We start from the raw sequence: 16,928 nt of genomic DNA on the forward strand, positions 1-16,928 counted from the left end.
TTGACTCTTTATCCAGTTTACCAGTCTGTGTCTTTTAATTGGAGCATTTAGTCCATTTACATTTAAGGTTAATATTGTTATGTGTGAACTTGATCCTGCCCTTGTGATATTAACTGGTTATTTTGCTCGTTAGTTGATGCAGTTTCTTCCTAGCCTCGATGGTCTTTACATTTTGGCATGTTTTTGCAATGGCTGGTACCGGTTGTTCCTTTCCATGTTTAGGGCTTCCTTCAGGGTCTCTTGTAAGGCAGGCCTGGTGGTGACAAAATCTCTAAGCATTTGCTTATCTGTAAAGGATTTTATTTCTCCTTCACTTATGAAACTTAGTTTGGCTGGATATGAAATTCTGGGTTTAAAATTCTTTTCTTTAAGAATGTTGAATATTGGCCCCCACTCTCTTCTGGCTTGTAGAGTTTCTGCCGAGAGATCTGCTGTTAGTCTGATGGGCTTCCCTTTGTGGGTAACCCGATCTTTCTCTCTGGCTGCCCTTAAGATTTTTACCTTCATTTCAAGTTTGGTGAATCTGGCAATTATGTGTCTTGGAGTTGCTCTTCTGGAGGAGTATCTTTGTGGCATTCTCTGTATTTCCTGAATTTGAATGTTGGCCTGCCCTACGGGGTTGGGGAAGTTCTCCTGGATGATATCCTGAAGAGTGTTTTCCAACTTGGTTCCATTTTCCCCCTCACTTTCAGGCACCCCAATCAGACGTAGATTTGGTCTTTTTACATAATCCCATACTTCTTGCAGGCTTTGTTCATTTCTTTTTCTTCTTTTTTCTTTTGGTTTCTCTTCTCACTTCGTTTCATTCATTTGATCCTTAATCGCTGATACTCTTTCTTCCAGTTGATCGAGTCGATTACTGAAGCTTGTGCATTTGTCACGTATTTCTCTTGTCATGGTTTTCATCTCTGTCATTTCGTTTATGACCTTCTCTGCATTAATTAGTCTAGCTGTCAATTCTTCCACTCTTTTTTCAAGATTTTTAGTTTCTTTGCGCTGGGTACGTAATTCCTCCTTTAGCTCTGAGAAGTTTGTTGGACTGAAGCCTTCTTCTCTCATCTCGTCAAAGTCATTCTCTGAACAGCTTTGATCCGTTGCTGGTGATGAGCTGCGCTCCTTTGCAGGGGGAGATGCGCTCTTATTCTTTGAATTTCCAGCTTTTCTGCCCTGCTTTTTCCCCATCTTTGTGGTTTTATCTGCCTCTGGTCGTTGATGATGGTGACGAACTGATGGGGTTTTGGTGTGGGTGTCCTTCCTGTTTGTTAGTTTTCCTTCTGACAGTCAGGACCCTCAGCTATAGGTCTGTTGGAGATTGCTTGAGGTCCACTCCAGACCCTGTTTGCCTGGGTATCAGCAGCAGAGGTTGCAGAAGATAGAATATTTCTGAACAACGAGTATACCTTTCTGATTCTTACTTTGGAAACTTCCTCTCAGGGGTGTACTCCACCCTGTGAGGTGTGGGGTGTCAGACTGCCCCTAGTGGGGGATGTCTCCCAGTTAGCCTACTCAGGGGTCAGAGACCCACTTGAGCAGGCAGTCTGTCCGTTCTCAGATCTCAGCCTCCGTGTTGGGAGATCCACTGCTCTCTTCAAAGCTGTCAGACAGAGTCGTTCGCATCTGCACAGGCCTCTGCTGCTTCCCCTGTTGTTTTTTAGCTGTGCCCTGTCCCCAGAGGTGGAGTCTACAGAGACAGGCAGGTTTCCTTGAGCTGCTGTGAGCTCCACCCAGTTCGAGCTTCCCAGCGGCTTTGTTTACCTACTTAAGCCTCAGCAATCCCCAGCCTCGCTGCTGCCTTGCGGTTAGATTGCCGCAGACTGCTGTGTTAGCAATGAGGGAGGCTCCATGGGCATGGGACCCTCCCAGCCAGGTGTGGGATATATTCTCCTGGTGTCCCCATTTATTTAAGTGCAGTATTGGGGTGGGAGTTACCCCATTTTCCAGGTGTTGTGTCTCTCAGTTCCCCTGGCTAGGAAAAGGGATTCCCTTCCCCCTTGCGCTTCCCAGGTGAGGCGATGCCTCGCCCTGCTTCAGCTCTCGCTGGTCAGGCTGCAACAGCTGAGCAGCACCGATTGTCCGGCACTCCCTAGTGAGATGACCGCAGTACCTCAGTTGCAAATGCAGAAATCACCGGTCTTCTGTGTCACTCACGCTGGGAGTTGGAGACTGGAGCTGTTCCTATTTGGCCATCTTGCTCCGCCGCCCACCCCCGGGAATATTCTTTACTTCAGCTTTCACGTGTTGTTTTCTAAAAGTCAGACTTACTATAGCAAGCTCAAATATGTATGTGGCTGTTAACAGTTTTGTAAAGGAATTTTATATATTATCTATCTGATTATTTCAGAAATTTCCTGATTTTGGTAAATTAGAAGTCCTTTCAGCCAATTTTGTAGATTCAAAGAAAAAATCTTAGAGTGCTGGTTGTTTATCCTTGGCCAAATAGCTTATGGGCAGCAGAACTGGGATTTGGACCAGAACTCACAGTTTCTGATTAATGAACATTTATTTACTTTCCAGCATATCATACAGCCTATAACATGCAGGGGGCTTGAAGATTTGTTCTTTCATCCTATAGTCAAATTGATCTACACGTAACATACTGGAAAAAAAGTTCTTACCTGTCCCTTGCTAAACTTTTTTTTTTTTTTTTTTTGGCATGTGCTAAACTTCCTTAGTTACCCAAATTTAAAGCACTATATCTATCTAAATGTCTAAATCTAGTTAGCAGTTTTGTAACCAAGAACTTAGCTCCAGGTCACCTTTTGAAATCTTCTAAAAGTCATAGATGTAGATTGTACAGTGAAGAACACATTGGAATGGGAGATTTGTCCAGATTGTAAACCAAAAGCTTGAGAATGAATCCCCCATCTATAGTGTGGCATCGTTCTAGTCAGCCACAGGGTAAGGTACATGTAAGCAGGAGAATGAATCCCCCATCTATAGTGTGGCATCGTTCATCTCTGCCACAGCGTAAGGTATATGTAATCATATGGAATGAAATGGAAAGGAGGTCCTTTGACTTTTATGTAATAATGGCTTATCCACTTCATATTAATTCTTAAGGTCTTATTGGGTCAATTATAATTTGCATTGAGCTAGTATGTAGTGGATAAACCCTTCTTATGATATTTACTCAAGGATTGGTTTCCAGGAGAAAATCAACTTTGCAGGAAAGCAGCTTCATAGCCAGATAGATGTGGGACTAACCAAGGAACACTTTCGTCATGAACCATAAACCTGAAACTTGAGGTTTGAGACCCACGTTGGGTTACAAATGGAGTGCTCTGATTGATTTTATCTAAGGCTCCTTTTAGTCTTAAATAATAATAATAATAATAAGATTCATGCCCAAAAAGATGAAATCAGAGATTCTCCATGCTGTGTGGATTTGTCATTCCAGTGAGTAAAAAATGGGGCCTGAATCACACCTATAATCCCAAGACTGGAAGACCAAGGTGGGAGGATTACTTGAGGTCGGGAGATCAAGACCAGCCTGGGCAACATGGCAAAACCCTATCTCTACTAAAAATACGAAACAATTAGCCAGGCATGCACCTGTAATCCCAGCTACTTGGGAGGCTGAGGCAGGAGAATTGCTTGAACCTGGGAGGCAGAAGTTGCAGTGAGCCGAGATGTGCTACTGCACTCCAACCTGGGCAACAGAGCATGACTCCTCAAAAAAAAAAAAAAAAAAAAAAAAGAAGTTGGGCAGGGTGGGCCGCTGATTTAAGGAACAGGATATTTTTTATCCATTGAATAATGGATAGATATAGTTTCTGTTCTACTGAGAAACAGCAGCAATAACAACCAGCATTTTAATTAACTGTGATATGGTAGATTTAATTACCTAGCATAGGGCCCAGCAGATAGGAGGTACTCATGCTGTGTTTGTGTAAAGAAAAATGCAGACATGTTTCAAGATCACTCATGTAACATGAAAGAAATAGGATAGGCATAAATTGTACATGTAAATGTACAGGAACCAGTTTGCTTGTTAATGTCAGTTGAAATAATCCGCCAATGCTTTCATGTGTACCATGGTCAGTAAAGGCTCAGGAAATCATTACACATGAAACTTCAGTTCAATCTTTTGATTTGTATTACAAATTTTATTTTGTATAACATATAATAAACTAAATATATTGAAAGTTTTGAAGCTATCAGCACACAATCAAGGTAATAGAAATATGCTTCACCTCCAGTTTCCTGATGCCTCTATAATGCGTTTCTCTGGCCCCTCATTCCTGGCGCTTACCAACCACCGAAGTGCTTTCTGTCACTAGACAGTAATTTATACAGTCAAAATTTTATATAAATAAAATTTTACACTATGTACTCTTTTGTCTGACATTTTGTTTTTTTCTCTGCATGTTTTGCCTCTAGAGTCTACCTTGTTTCATCTAGAACAATTATTTTGAGATTCATTCATGTCATAGCATGTATCCATAATTAATTTGGATAAAGCAAGTTGATTCATTAATGTATTGATTGATATCTAGACTGTTTCTAGTTTGAGCTATTATGAATACATGTGCTATGAACATTTGTGCTGACATCATTATATGAACACCTACTTTTATTTCTCTTGGGTAAATACCCAGGAGTGCAATGGCTGAGTCTTATGGCAGAAGTATGTTTAACTTTTCAAGGGACTCTTAAACTGTTTTTCAAAGTTTACACTTTTTTAAATTCCCATCAGCAGTGTATGAGAGTTTCAGCTTCTCCACATCCAAGCCACTGCTTGGCTGACTATTATCAGTCATGCTAATCTTAGCTATTTAAAAATAGATAGTGGCGTCTCATTGTGGTTTTAATTTGCATTGCCCTAAGCATTAATTATGTTGAGCATATGTGCTTATTTACCAAACAAATGTCTACTTTGAAATGTCTGTTCCAGTCTTTCACTCAAGTTTTAAATGGGGTTGTTTGTTTTTCATTATTAAATTTGGAGCTTTTAAAATATATTTTTGATGCAAGCCTTTTATCAGATATATGAATTGCAAATATTTTCTCCCAGCCTGCAGCTTGTCTTTTAAATCTCTTTATGGATTCTTTTGAAGAGCAGATTTTTTTTTTTTTAATTTGATGAGTTCTTCTTACAAATATATTATTTTGTAAATCATGCTGTGGGGTCATATCAAAGAAAGCTTTGCCTTACTCAAAGTCCCAAATGTTTTCACATCTTCCTTCTCCTCTCCTTTGGGAACTTAGATTACACATAAATTCAGTGACTTGAAATTTACTACTATTGCTGTGTTCAGCAATAATTTTTAAAAATTTTTAAATATTTATTTTCTCTCTGTATTTTATTTTGAGAGGTGTCTATCTTTTCTTCTTTAATGACTAATATGCTATCAGCCTACTGAGTAGCTGGGACTACAGCCGCATGCCACCATGCCCAGCTCATTTTTGTATTTTTAGTAGAGATGAGCTTTCACCGTATTGGTCAGGCTGGTCTTGAACTCCTGACTTCGTGATTCACCTGCCTTGGCCTCCCAAAATGCTGAGATTATAGGCGTGAACCACTGCGCCTGGCCCCCTTTAGTGTATCTTGCATATCTCTATTTTAGAACTTACAGAATACTGTTTTAATAAGCATTTTAATGTCCTTAAACTGATAATTCTGGCATCTGGATTTACTCTGGATCAGTTCTGACTGAGTGATTTTTCTCCTTATTATGAGCCATATTTTTCTGTCTTTTATTGTTACTGTTGCTTTCCTGCTAATTTGTGTCTGGATGTCAGATATGGTGAATTTTATCTTATTGAGTGCTGGAAGTATATATAAATATTCTTGATCTTTGTATTGGTATGTATTTAAATTTAGTTGGAAAGAGTTTGACTCTTTTGGGTCTTGCTTTAAAAATTCATTAGGTGGGGTCAGACCAGTTCAGTTCTCATTTTAGAGCTAATTACACCCAACTAGTGAGGCAAGACCCTTCTAGGTATCCCTGTGAATCTTGAAGTGTTTCTGGTCTGGCTGGTAAAATAAGCATTATTACTGGACATTGGTGAGCACGTGTACTGTTACTTTTCATCCTATCTGGGTGTTCTTTCCCCAACCTCAGGTACCTTTCTCTAGGCCTGTCCCAAGAAGTACTTAGCTATGTACTTTAGGAGGACCCTTTGCAGAGCTCCAGAGTTCTCTTTCTGCGCAGCCCCTTCTTCTCTGAAACTTTGTCCTGAGAGCTCATGTCAACGTGGTTTCTGTGGACTCTCAGCTCTGTCCCCTCAGCTCAGGGAGAACAGTGGGCTCCTCCTGGGCTCTTCTCCTGGAGTAGTGGGCTGGAAAACTTTTCCAGGCATAAATTAGAGCAGTTGTCGGGCTCACTTTGTTTGAGACTGACTTTACAGCGTCTTGCAAACTTTTGTGGCATATATTTTGGCCATTTTTTTGGTTGTTTCAGGAGGGAGAGAAAGTCTAGTTCTTGTTTCTCCATCATGGTCATTGCAGAAGTCGACCTAACTGGTATTTGCCAATACAGTCTGTTGCTACACATTGAACTTGCTTAAAATAATTTTTAGATGGCTCAGAACTTCCTGTTCATTGAATGAGACTCTCTGCTTATTTTGTAAGTGCTCATTTGTATGGAGGAACTTCAAAAAGTTTGTGGAAAAATGAAGTTAAAAGATAAACATTGAAAATGTGATCTTCGTTTTTTCATCCCTAAAGAACTGATGGTCCTGGGAACTTAACAATGTCAATGCAGTCTTTTATACATTATTAGCTTAAGAAAAATGGGTGTCCTTTACACATTTGTTGAGATTGGGAAACAAAAGCAAGTCAGAAAGGGCCAAATCAGAGCTGTAAGGTGGATGCCTGACGATTTCCCATTGAGACTCTCACAAAATTGCCTTTGCTTGATGAGAGGAATAAGCAGAAACATTGTGGTGTTAGAAGGCTCTCTGCTAAAACTTCCCCAGGTATTTTCCACCAAAACTTTGGCTAACTTATTCAAAACACTCTCATGATAAGCAGATATTATTGTTCTTTGACCTTCCACAAAATCAACAAACAAAATGCCTGGAATGTCCCCAAAAAGCTGTTGCCATGACCTTTGCTCTTGAGTGATCCCCCTTTGCTTTGACTGGATCACTTCCAACTCTTGGTAGCCATTACTTTGATTGTGTTTAGTCCTCAGGATCATACTGGGAAAGCCAGGTTTTATCTTCTGGTACAGTTCTTCAAAGAAATGCTTCAGGATCCTGACCCTAGTTCTTTAAAATTTCCATTGAGAGCTCTGCTCTTGTCTGCAGCTGATCTGGGCACAGCACTTCTGGCACCCATGCAGTGGAAAGTGTGTTCAACTTTAATTTTTCGGTCAGAACTGTGTAAGCTGAACCAATGGAGATGTCTATGGTGTTGGCTATTGTTTGTGCTCTTGATTATCAGTCCTCTTCAATTAGGGCACAAACAAGATTTATTTTTTTCCTTGCAAATTAATGTGGATGGTCTGTCGCTGTGCACTTCATCTTCCACATCATCTCGTTTCTTCTTTAAAAAAGCTGTCCACTTGTGAACTACTAATTTCTTTGGTGCATTGTCCCCCCAAGCTTCTTGTAAAACATCAATGATTTCACCATTCTTTCACCCAAGCTTTATCATAATGTAATGTTTGTTCTTGCTTCAATTTTAGCAGAATTTACATTGTTCTGATAGGGGCTCTTTTCAAACTAATGTCTACTCCTTCTTAGTGTCTCAAACTAGATCCTGTTCAGACATGCTATAATAAAGTCATGTAAGTTTATTTTGCTGCAAAAATTGAAATCTTCGCATAGTTTTTTTCATAATATACGTTTTCCATGAACTTTTTAAGGCCTCTCCTATATTCACAGGTGGAGTGCCTTACCTATTCTGACTTCAGTCAATTATTCAAGGCCTCTTTCCTTGTCAGTGATACATTAGAAAGGCAGAGTATTAAAAAATGAGAGTAGCTTCTGCTAAGTAAGAAATACTATATCTTTTTCTGCTTCTTTCTTTCTTTTTTCTTTTCTTTTTTTTTTTTTGAGACAGAGCCCTGCTTTGTCACTCAGGCTGGAGTGTAGTGGCACGATATTGACTCACTACCACCTCTGCCTCCCGGGGTCAAGTGATTCTCCTGCGTCAGCCTCCTGAGTAGCTGGGACTACAGGCACATGCCACCACATTCAGCTAATTCTTGTATTTTTAGTGGAGACGGGGTTTCACCATATTGGCCAGGCTGGTCTTGAACTCCTGACCTTGTGATCTGCCTGACTCAGCCGCCCAAAGTGCTGGGATTACAGGCGTGAGCAACGATACCTGGCTTTCTACTTCTTTCTTATTATTTTCCCCCTCTCTCCTTCCCATATTCTCTCCTTTCTCCTCCCTTCCTCCCCTCTCCGTTTCCTTCCTTTCTTCCTTCCTTTCATCTTTCCTGTTTTCAAGACTTAATGAATATTTCTTGAATATCAGATGTTGTCATAATATGTTATTTGTTTAATCTTCACGTAACAATAATAGTTTAAATACAAATAATATTTATTTTCATCCCCAAATTATCAGTGTAACAGTAAAGATGTGCAGAGGCCAAACCAATGGCTCTTATATCCACGCACTTTCTTCTAAATGATTTCACCTTAGTTTTAGTCTGCATCTCCAACCATAGCTAGTTGCAATAGTACCTTCTATCTGGCCTTGCTGCTCTCATTTTTGGACCTCCTTACTGAAATCAAATTGATCTTTCTAAAATGGAAACCTAGTCTTAGTATTTTATTACTTAAAACCCATTGGTGGCTTTCCATAATTTATGGAATAAAGTCAAAATTCCTGTTTTTGCCCATATTTCTGTGTGCCTCTCATCCCTACATTTACTGATTCCTGTGTGCCTTAAGTTGCCAGTAGTCCAGAGTTGATTCTCTTTTTGTACTTGGGAAGACTTCTGCATCCTGCAACTTCTCCCTTGAAACATGCTTGGAAAATACTCATTTTTTTCAGATTCAGGTTAGTTTTTTACTTCAGTTTCTGTTACCTTTTCCTGAAGCTTACACCAACTGCTCCGTATGTCTTCAGGGAATTAGCTACTCATTCCTTTGTGCCCTTTGTAGATATATGTTTATCATGCAGTCTTTTTTTTTTTTTTTCTTTGAGACAGAGTCTCACTCTGTCACCAGGCTGGAGTGCAGTAGCACGATCTCGGCTCACTGCAACCTTAACCTCCCAGGTTCAAGTGATTCTCTTGCCTCAGTTTCCTGAGTAACTACAGGTGCATGCCACCATGCACAGCTAATTTTTGTAGTTTTAGTAGAGACGGGGTTTCACCATGTTGGCCAGAATGGTCTCAATCTCTTGACCTCGCGTGATCTGCTCACCTTGGCCTCGCAAAGTGCTGAGATTACAGGCATGAGCCACCGCTCCCGGCCAATCATGCAATCTTTATACTTACTTGTTTACTTGCCTGTGAGCTCACTGAATGCAGGGACTATGTCCTTGTTTTCTTTAGTGCCTACCCCAGTACCTGGTATCCAGAAGCTGTATGCTAAATGTTTGTTGAATGACTATTTGACTGAATGATTGTACTCCTAATTAGTAGATAGAAAGCGAGGACTACTTTCCAGTTCATCATTCTCTGTGCTTTATTCTGGTTTCTTTATTGAGTTCATAAGAATTCCTTAGTGACTTGAAACTATGGAGCTAGTAGGTCAGCTCATTTAAGCAATGATTGGTTCATGTATATAAGAGGCTTTAATAATTATATATTTTTATTTCAGTTTCAATAAATGATCAATTTACTAATTTTCTCTGTTTTGGCTTATTGTTCATATTTAATATCAAATAAAGGTGTTTTACTTAAAATTATTCATGCCAATTATGTCAGTTAGGTGAATATTACTTTGATTTACATTCAAGTAGTTTGGTTGAACCCTGAATATGCTAAGACGTCACCTTTCTTGTTTTTATGAACAGGCTACTGTGTTTATATAAATTATTAAAATCTTCTTTGAAAAATGAAGAGTGTTATCTTCTTATTTTTAGTTCTCTGTGCTTCAGAATTCCTGTGACACTTGCACTTAAGTCCTTCTGAGCAGTTGATGTTAATGTTAATGTGGTTACTTCCATGAGACATGGTGGTTTTCATTTCCATCATTAATTTATATAGGAGATTGTTTTCTCGGTGTACGCTCAGTCATATAATTAGAAAATTTATAAGCAGAAAGGAGTTCTTTGGTCTAACCCATTTATTCTACAGATAGGGAAATTAGAGTCCAGAAACTCTGTCTTCTTTAAAGTCTAGTAGGTATTTAAGAACAAAGAATAGATTTGAGGTTTCCGGGTTCTGAACCCAGTGATCTTGACACTGTAATGATCTTCATCCATATTATTCACAGAAGTAAATATAATCCATATTAAATAAGAAACAAAAAATACTAGGGAGATATTATACTGAAAAAATGAAGTATTATCTTAATTATTTTTATCAGATTCAATATATAGCAACTTGAAGGCTAACAATTCCAGTGATTTCCTGAGTAAACCATTTTTCTAATAAGATTACAAGTTTTAGTAATCTAATTATTTTGACTGATCCACATGCTACCCCACTAGTCTGAAAAATTTGTTTATTTATATAAACAAATTTTATATAGATAATTGTTTATTCCAAAAAGGCTAATTTTCAAAATACTGGAATCTTCTGAAACTGTATCTATTTTTTTCGTCATGTTTTCTAAATATATTTTAGAGGGCATTTGTAGATTTTCATGGTGCTGAAAAATTATGGTATAATGCTCTTACGAAGGAGAATAATGGCATTTAGACATTGTAACTTTGGAGGATCACAATACCTTTTGGAATGTGGTTGTTGCAGCACTGGTCACTTATACTAATTATATAATAACATCCTATACTAATGTAATAATATGTTATACTAAATTATTAAATGGTAAATTGGTCTTAAATTCTCTAGAATACTACAAAGAAATAGTTTATGTAAGGAAGAGTACCATAGCGTATGTCAACACAATAGTTCCAATTAGGCCGGGCGCGCTGGCTCAAGCCTGTAATCCCAGCACTTTGGGAGGCCGAGACGGGCGGATGACGAGGTCAGGAGATCGAGACCATCCTGGCTAACACTGTGAAACCCCATCTCTACTTAAAAATACAAAAAACTAGCCGGGCGAGGTGGCGGGCGCCTGTAGTCCCAGCTACTCGGGAGGCTGAGGCAGGAGAATGGCGTGAACCCGGGAGGCGGAGCTTGCAGTGAGCTGAGATCCGGCCACTGCACTCCAGCCCCGGCGACAGAGTGAGACTCCGTCTCAAAAAAAAAAAAAAAAAAAGTTCCAATTTTTTTCTTCTTTTTTTAATTTTTTTGAAGACAAGTTCTCACTCTGTTGCCCAAACTGCAGTTCAGTGCCATGTTCATGGTTCACTGCAGCCTCAAACTCCCAGCCTCAAGTGATCCTCTTGATTCAACCTTCCAAGTAGCTGTGCCTATAGGCATGCACGACCACACCCGGCTAATTTTTAAAATTTTTTTATAGATGTGAGGTGTCACTATGTTACCCAAGCTAGTCTCAAATTCTTGAGCTCAAGAGATCCTCTCACCTTGGCCTTTCAGAGTGTTGGGGTTACAGGCATGAGCCACCATACCCAGCCAATATTTCTTTTCTAAAAGACATTTTCTAACATACTTCTCATTTTAACTAACATAATATTGAAAGTGTAGATCTGAGAAAGAGATAGTGTCTACAGATCTGGGATCCTACATACTAATATTATGGGATGCATTCAGATTTGATCAGCAGATATTCCATTTATTCCAGAACACCACTAGCGGAAGAATGTAGTTACATCTATCACTAAAACTTTGTGTCAATACAGACTACTGTTCTTGTTATCATAGATGGTCCTTGGATGGCAGCCTTAAACAATTTTAAACCTAGACAGTTGATATACTTTTTCTTTTGGGATAAGTTTCATTGTTTTATCTAATTTGGTTGTAATTAATGTGTTTAGTATGGCTTGCTTGAGTTTTTAAAAGTTGTTTAGTATCCTTAGAACTCAGTGCTGATTTCTTTTTCTAGCAGGTCTTTTATATAGGACATCTTACTTTCTCCTGGCTCTCTACTACTAGCATGTCTCTGTGAAAAATCAAGACAGCAAAATAATTTGTTATAGAACAGCCTATGTAGAGGGACATGGGAAGAGTCGTATTCCAAGAGGGAAAGACCTTTGAACCAGGCTCAATTTGTAGAGGCTGTTGAATAAAAATGAGAGAGAATGGACACTTTATCATACTATTAAAGCAAAATTCTGACAATAACTTCTAAAAACATTTTAACTCTTATACAACAAACGTATTACTGACCTTCCAAAAGTATAATTTCTTACTTGAACGTCCAGGTACATAATGAAAAATAAGTTTTTCATACCACTGTCTTCCGCTGCCTTTATTGCTGGTTCACCACAAATGTTTTTATCAGAATCACAGAACATTAATTTTTAAATTAGCTACCATTATAACTAACTTGAGAAGAACTTTCTTTTTAAGAATTTGACCCAGATGCATTCTAGATCTATGCTAGAATTTGCATTGTGAGGCGAGATTTAGCATGCTGTTCAGTAAGCAACAAATCTTGAGTGTTGCTCACACAGGATTCATACCAACAGCCTCCTTCCAGCCTTTTTCAATGCAAATTCTAGCAAATTCACACTTGGAAGAAGGATGTTCCATGAAGCTGCATATGTAATTTATACTTTCTGCATTTCTGTATATAATTTCAGGGAAAGTGGGATCAACTTAACATTATTAAACATGGTCCTATGTTATTTGCAACATAACTTCAGAAACATTTTATTACTAGAAGTATTAAAAAATGATGTACCATTTAGGATTTAAAACACACCCTAAAATGAAAAAAAAATTATATTATAAACAACATTTAAAAAAAATTATGCTATCTCCTTCACTACAAAATCCTCCTGGGGGAAAAATATCTTTTTCTTCTTTATTGAAGGATGCTATCAGAGCACAGTGGAATTACTCATTTCCTACAATGAGTAAGAAAAATACGAGTAAGAAAAAGTATGAACATAAATGCTTTAAATTCAATTTGTCTCTTAACCCTTCTCAGTCCGTGGCCAGTTTTGAAACTTGGTGTAACTTCCTTCCTTTATTCCTCCCTCCCTTGCTCCCTCCATCCCTTCTTCCCAGCCTCCTTCCCTTCCTCTCTCCTTGCATTTCCTTCTTCTTTCTTTTCTCCCTCCCTCCTTCTCTTTTTCCCTTAGTTCACCAGAAGCACAGATACCAGTCATTTGAATGCTTTCTGCTCATAGATACTGCCAAGCTACCTCACCCAGACTTCTGACTGGATTTAGTAGACTGGAATGAGAAAAATAGACTTTGTGTCTGGGGCGGCCATGTCTGATTTTGCAGATTTTTGCTGTGATGATGCTATCCAGCTGAGGGCCTCTAGATAGGGTTGAAATTTCGACTGTGGGATTTATTTGCCATTTTGGAATTTGCAGAAATATACTGCATATGCTAACAGTCTCCTGGCTAGCTTCCACTTCTCAAGAAAGTATTTAAATATACATGTGTAAAGGTGTAATATGAAGAAAATTGCATTAGATCATAAGGGATTAATTATTTTGTAAATAACTATACCGTCGAATACCATACCTGGTATTAATCATCTTAATCAGATGGTATCTGTGTATATAGGTAGATAAACATAAAAGCAGGAGTTTATTTCTCTCTAATGTATCCTTGACTCTCTAGCAATGATCTCTGAAATGTCTCTGCTGATCCAGACTTGTTTGAATCACGTGCAACATTTCAGGTTTGTTTTTTCTCTGCAAGTTTTTTTTTTTTTTTTTTTTGTAAAGTACTATAACATATTGAACCAAATAGTTTTGCTTGCTTATATTGATGACACATGATTTTGGCTTTTATTCTTCAGTGGAAAATCAATGTGTCACATGGCGTTCACTAAGGAAAAGGTATGGGGCCTCTTTGTAATTCTTTGTCAGTTGATTGCTTTATCTTGATTTATGGCCTTTAAACTTTTTCCCATTCAGCAGAAAATATTGTGTCGCTCTCTGTGAGAGCAAAGCAATCTATACCAATTTATGCTCAGAGTGTAGCCTCCTTCCAGAACGGCTTATGGAACATATCAACTCACTATAGATTAGGGACGTAATGGATTCTTCTTTCTTAAAAGTGGCAGATTGACAATTTTAGTTCATACACAAGCTTTTATATTAACATTAAAAAATATTTGTATGTAAAGTAAAAGATTATAGTTTATTATTATTCGAGGGACTCCCAGAATTTCAAGGTCTGAAAAGAAACTCAATGTTCCTGGTGGTAACAAAATTGCCTAGACTTCCTTGTATCAGGACTGCCATTTGGAACTGCTGGGGAAGCTATTTTCAGAAATTATTTTCAAAACAGCGTTGTCGCCTCTTGCCAAACTGAAATCTGATTGTAAACTTTTGAAAACTAGTTCCTTGGAATGGAATTCAAGATGTCTCCTAAGCAATTTTTTTTAACTCAAACATACATTTTAGCTTGCTTTATTATGTCACTGTTTGTGTAGGAACCATATTTCTATTTTTACTGTTTTGAAGTTTTTAAATTAAACTTAAATATTATTAGGCCTGTTTTGTACTTGAATAGAAGATATATGTGTGTGTGTGTGTATATATATATATATGTATGTTAAGTTCTGGGATATATGTGCAGAACTTGCAGGTTTGTGAAATAGGTATACACGTGCTGTGGTGGTTTACTGCACCCATCATCCCGTCATCTACATTAAGTATTTCTCCTAATACTATCCTTCCCCTAGCCCCCTGACCCACTGACATACCCCGGTGTGTAATGTTACCCTCCCTGCGTCCATGTGTTCTCATTGTTCAACTCCCATTTATGAGTGAGAACATGCGGTGTTTGGTTTTCTGTTCCTGTGTTAGTTTGCTGAGAATGATGGTTTCCAGCTTCATTCATGTCTCTGCAAAGGACATGAACTCATCCTTCTTTGTGGCTGCATGGTATTCCATGATGTATATGTGCCATATATTCTTTATCCAGTCTATCACTGATGGGCATTTGGGTTGGTTCCTAGTCTTTGCTATTGTGAATAGTGCTACAATAAACATATGTCAGTGTGTCTTTATAGTAGAATGATTTATAATCCTTTGGATATATACCTGGTAATGAGATTGGTGGGTCAAATGGTATTTCTAATTCTGGATCCTTGAGGAATCACCACACTGTCTTCCACAGTGGTTGAACTAATTTACACTCCCATCAACAGTGTAAAAGTTTTCCTGTTTCTCTGCATCCTCTCTAGCACCTGTTGTTTCCTGACTTTGTAATGATTGCCATTCTAACTGGCGCAAGATGGTATCTCATTGGGCCAGTGGGCCAGTGATGATGAGCTTTTTTTTTTTTTTGAGACAAGAGTCTCACTCTGTCATCCAGGGTGGAGTGCAGTGGCATGATTTCGGTTCACTGCAACCTCCACCTCATGGGTTCAAGCAATTCTCCTGCCTTAGCCTCTTCAGTAGCTGGGATTACAGGTATGTGCCACCATGCCTGACTAAATTTTTTTTTCTTGTTTTTAGTAGAGACAGGGTTTCACCATATTGGCGAGGTTGGTCTCGAACCCCTGACCTTGTGATCCACCCTCCTTGGCCTCCCAAAGTGCTGGGAAACAAGGCGTGAGCCACCACACCCAGCCTATGATGAGCTTTTTTTTTCATATGTTTGTTGGCTGCATAAATGACTTATTTTGAGAAGTCTCTGTTCATATCCTTTGCCCTGAATTTCCTTCTTCTTTCTTTTCTCCCTCCCTCCTTCTCTTTTTCCCTTAGTTCCACGGAAGCACATATAGCAGCCACGTGAATGGTTTCTTCTCATAGATACTGCCAAGCCACCTCACCCAGACTTCTGACTAGATTTGGTAGAATGGAATGAGAAATGGTTGTTTGTTTTTTTCTTGTAAATTTGTTTAAGTTCCTTGTAGATTCTGGATATTAGCCCTTTGTTAGATGGATAGATTGCAAAAATTTTCTCCCACTCTGTAAGTTGCCTGTTCACTCAGATGATAGTTTCTTTTGCTGTGCAGAAGCTCTTTAGTTTAATTAAATCCCATTTGTCAATTTTGGCTTTTGTTGCCATTGCTTTTGGTGTTTTAGTCATGAAGTTTTTGCCTATGCCTATGTCCTGAATGATATTGGCTATGTTTTCTTCTAGAGTTTTTATGGTTTTAGGTCTTATGGTTAAGTCTTTAATCCATCTTGAGTTAATTTTTTTATAAAATGTAAGGAAGGGGTCCAGGTTCAGCTTTCTTCATATGGTTAGCCAGTTTTCCCATCACCATTGATTAAATAGCGAATCTTTCCCCATTGCTTGTTTTTGTCAGGTTTGTCAAAGATATGTTTTATATTTTATGGCATAAAGCCTTCTGCCAATGGGGAAAAATAACAAACATATGGGATGAATGAAATCTGCTATGGTTAAGGTTGAGAATATTTACTGATCCTTGAGCTCGGTCTCCAGGAATGTTGGAAGTAGAGAATGGAGATAATGGAGATAAAGAAAAGTTCTAAAAATGATAAAAATAGAAGTCACTTCCCATAATGTCAAAATTGTGATCTATTGGAGAATTCTGTGATACACCAAAACCTCCGTTTATACTGATGTTTGTTATTGTGTATAAGCATATCTTTATCAGGTGTAGGCTATTTCTATACTTTCATATCTTTAAATCCATGTTTCTATTCACATATATATATGTGCAAATAGATGCATGTTAATATTACATATATATATATTTTCTGTCATTAGGGTGATTGCTATGATTATCATTAGCGTGTATTATTAGTATGACCAAAGTATCATCAGTATCATTTTCTTTCTAACTGCAGTGCTCCTATAATTGCTTCATTTGTACAGAGCCAACCT

At 38.3% G+C, this 16,928-nt stretch overlaps 1 protein-coding gene across 1 annotated transcript in view; it reads left to right on the forward strand.

Moving 5' to 3' along the window:
* The window catches only part of MALRD1 (MAM and LDL receptor class A domain containing 1), a 706,902-nt gene that overhangs the window by 168,707 nt on the left and 521,267 nt on the right, over window positions 1-16,928 (forward strand). The gene's annotated exons all lie outside the window — the stretch shown is intronic.

Source organism: Rhinopithecus roxellana, chromosome 11 (genome assembly GCF_007565055.1).
Source record: "Rhinopithecus roxellana isolate Shanxi Qingling chromosome 11, ASM756505v1, whole genome shotgun sequence".
Classification (NCBI taxonomy): Eukaryota; Metazoa; Chordata; class Mammalia; order Primates; family Cercopithecidae; genus Rhinopithecus; species Rhinopithecus roxellana.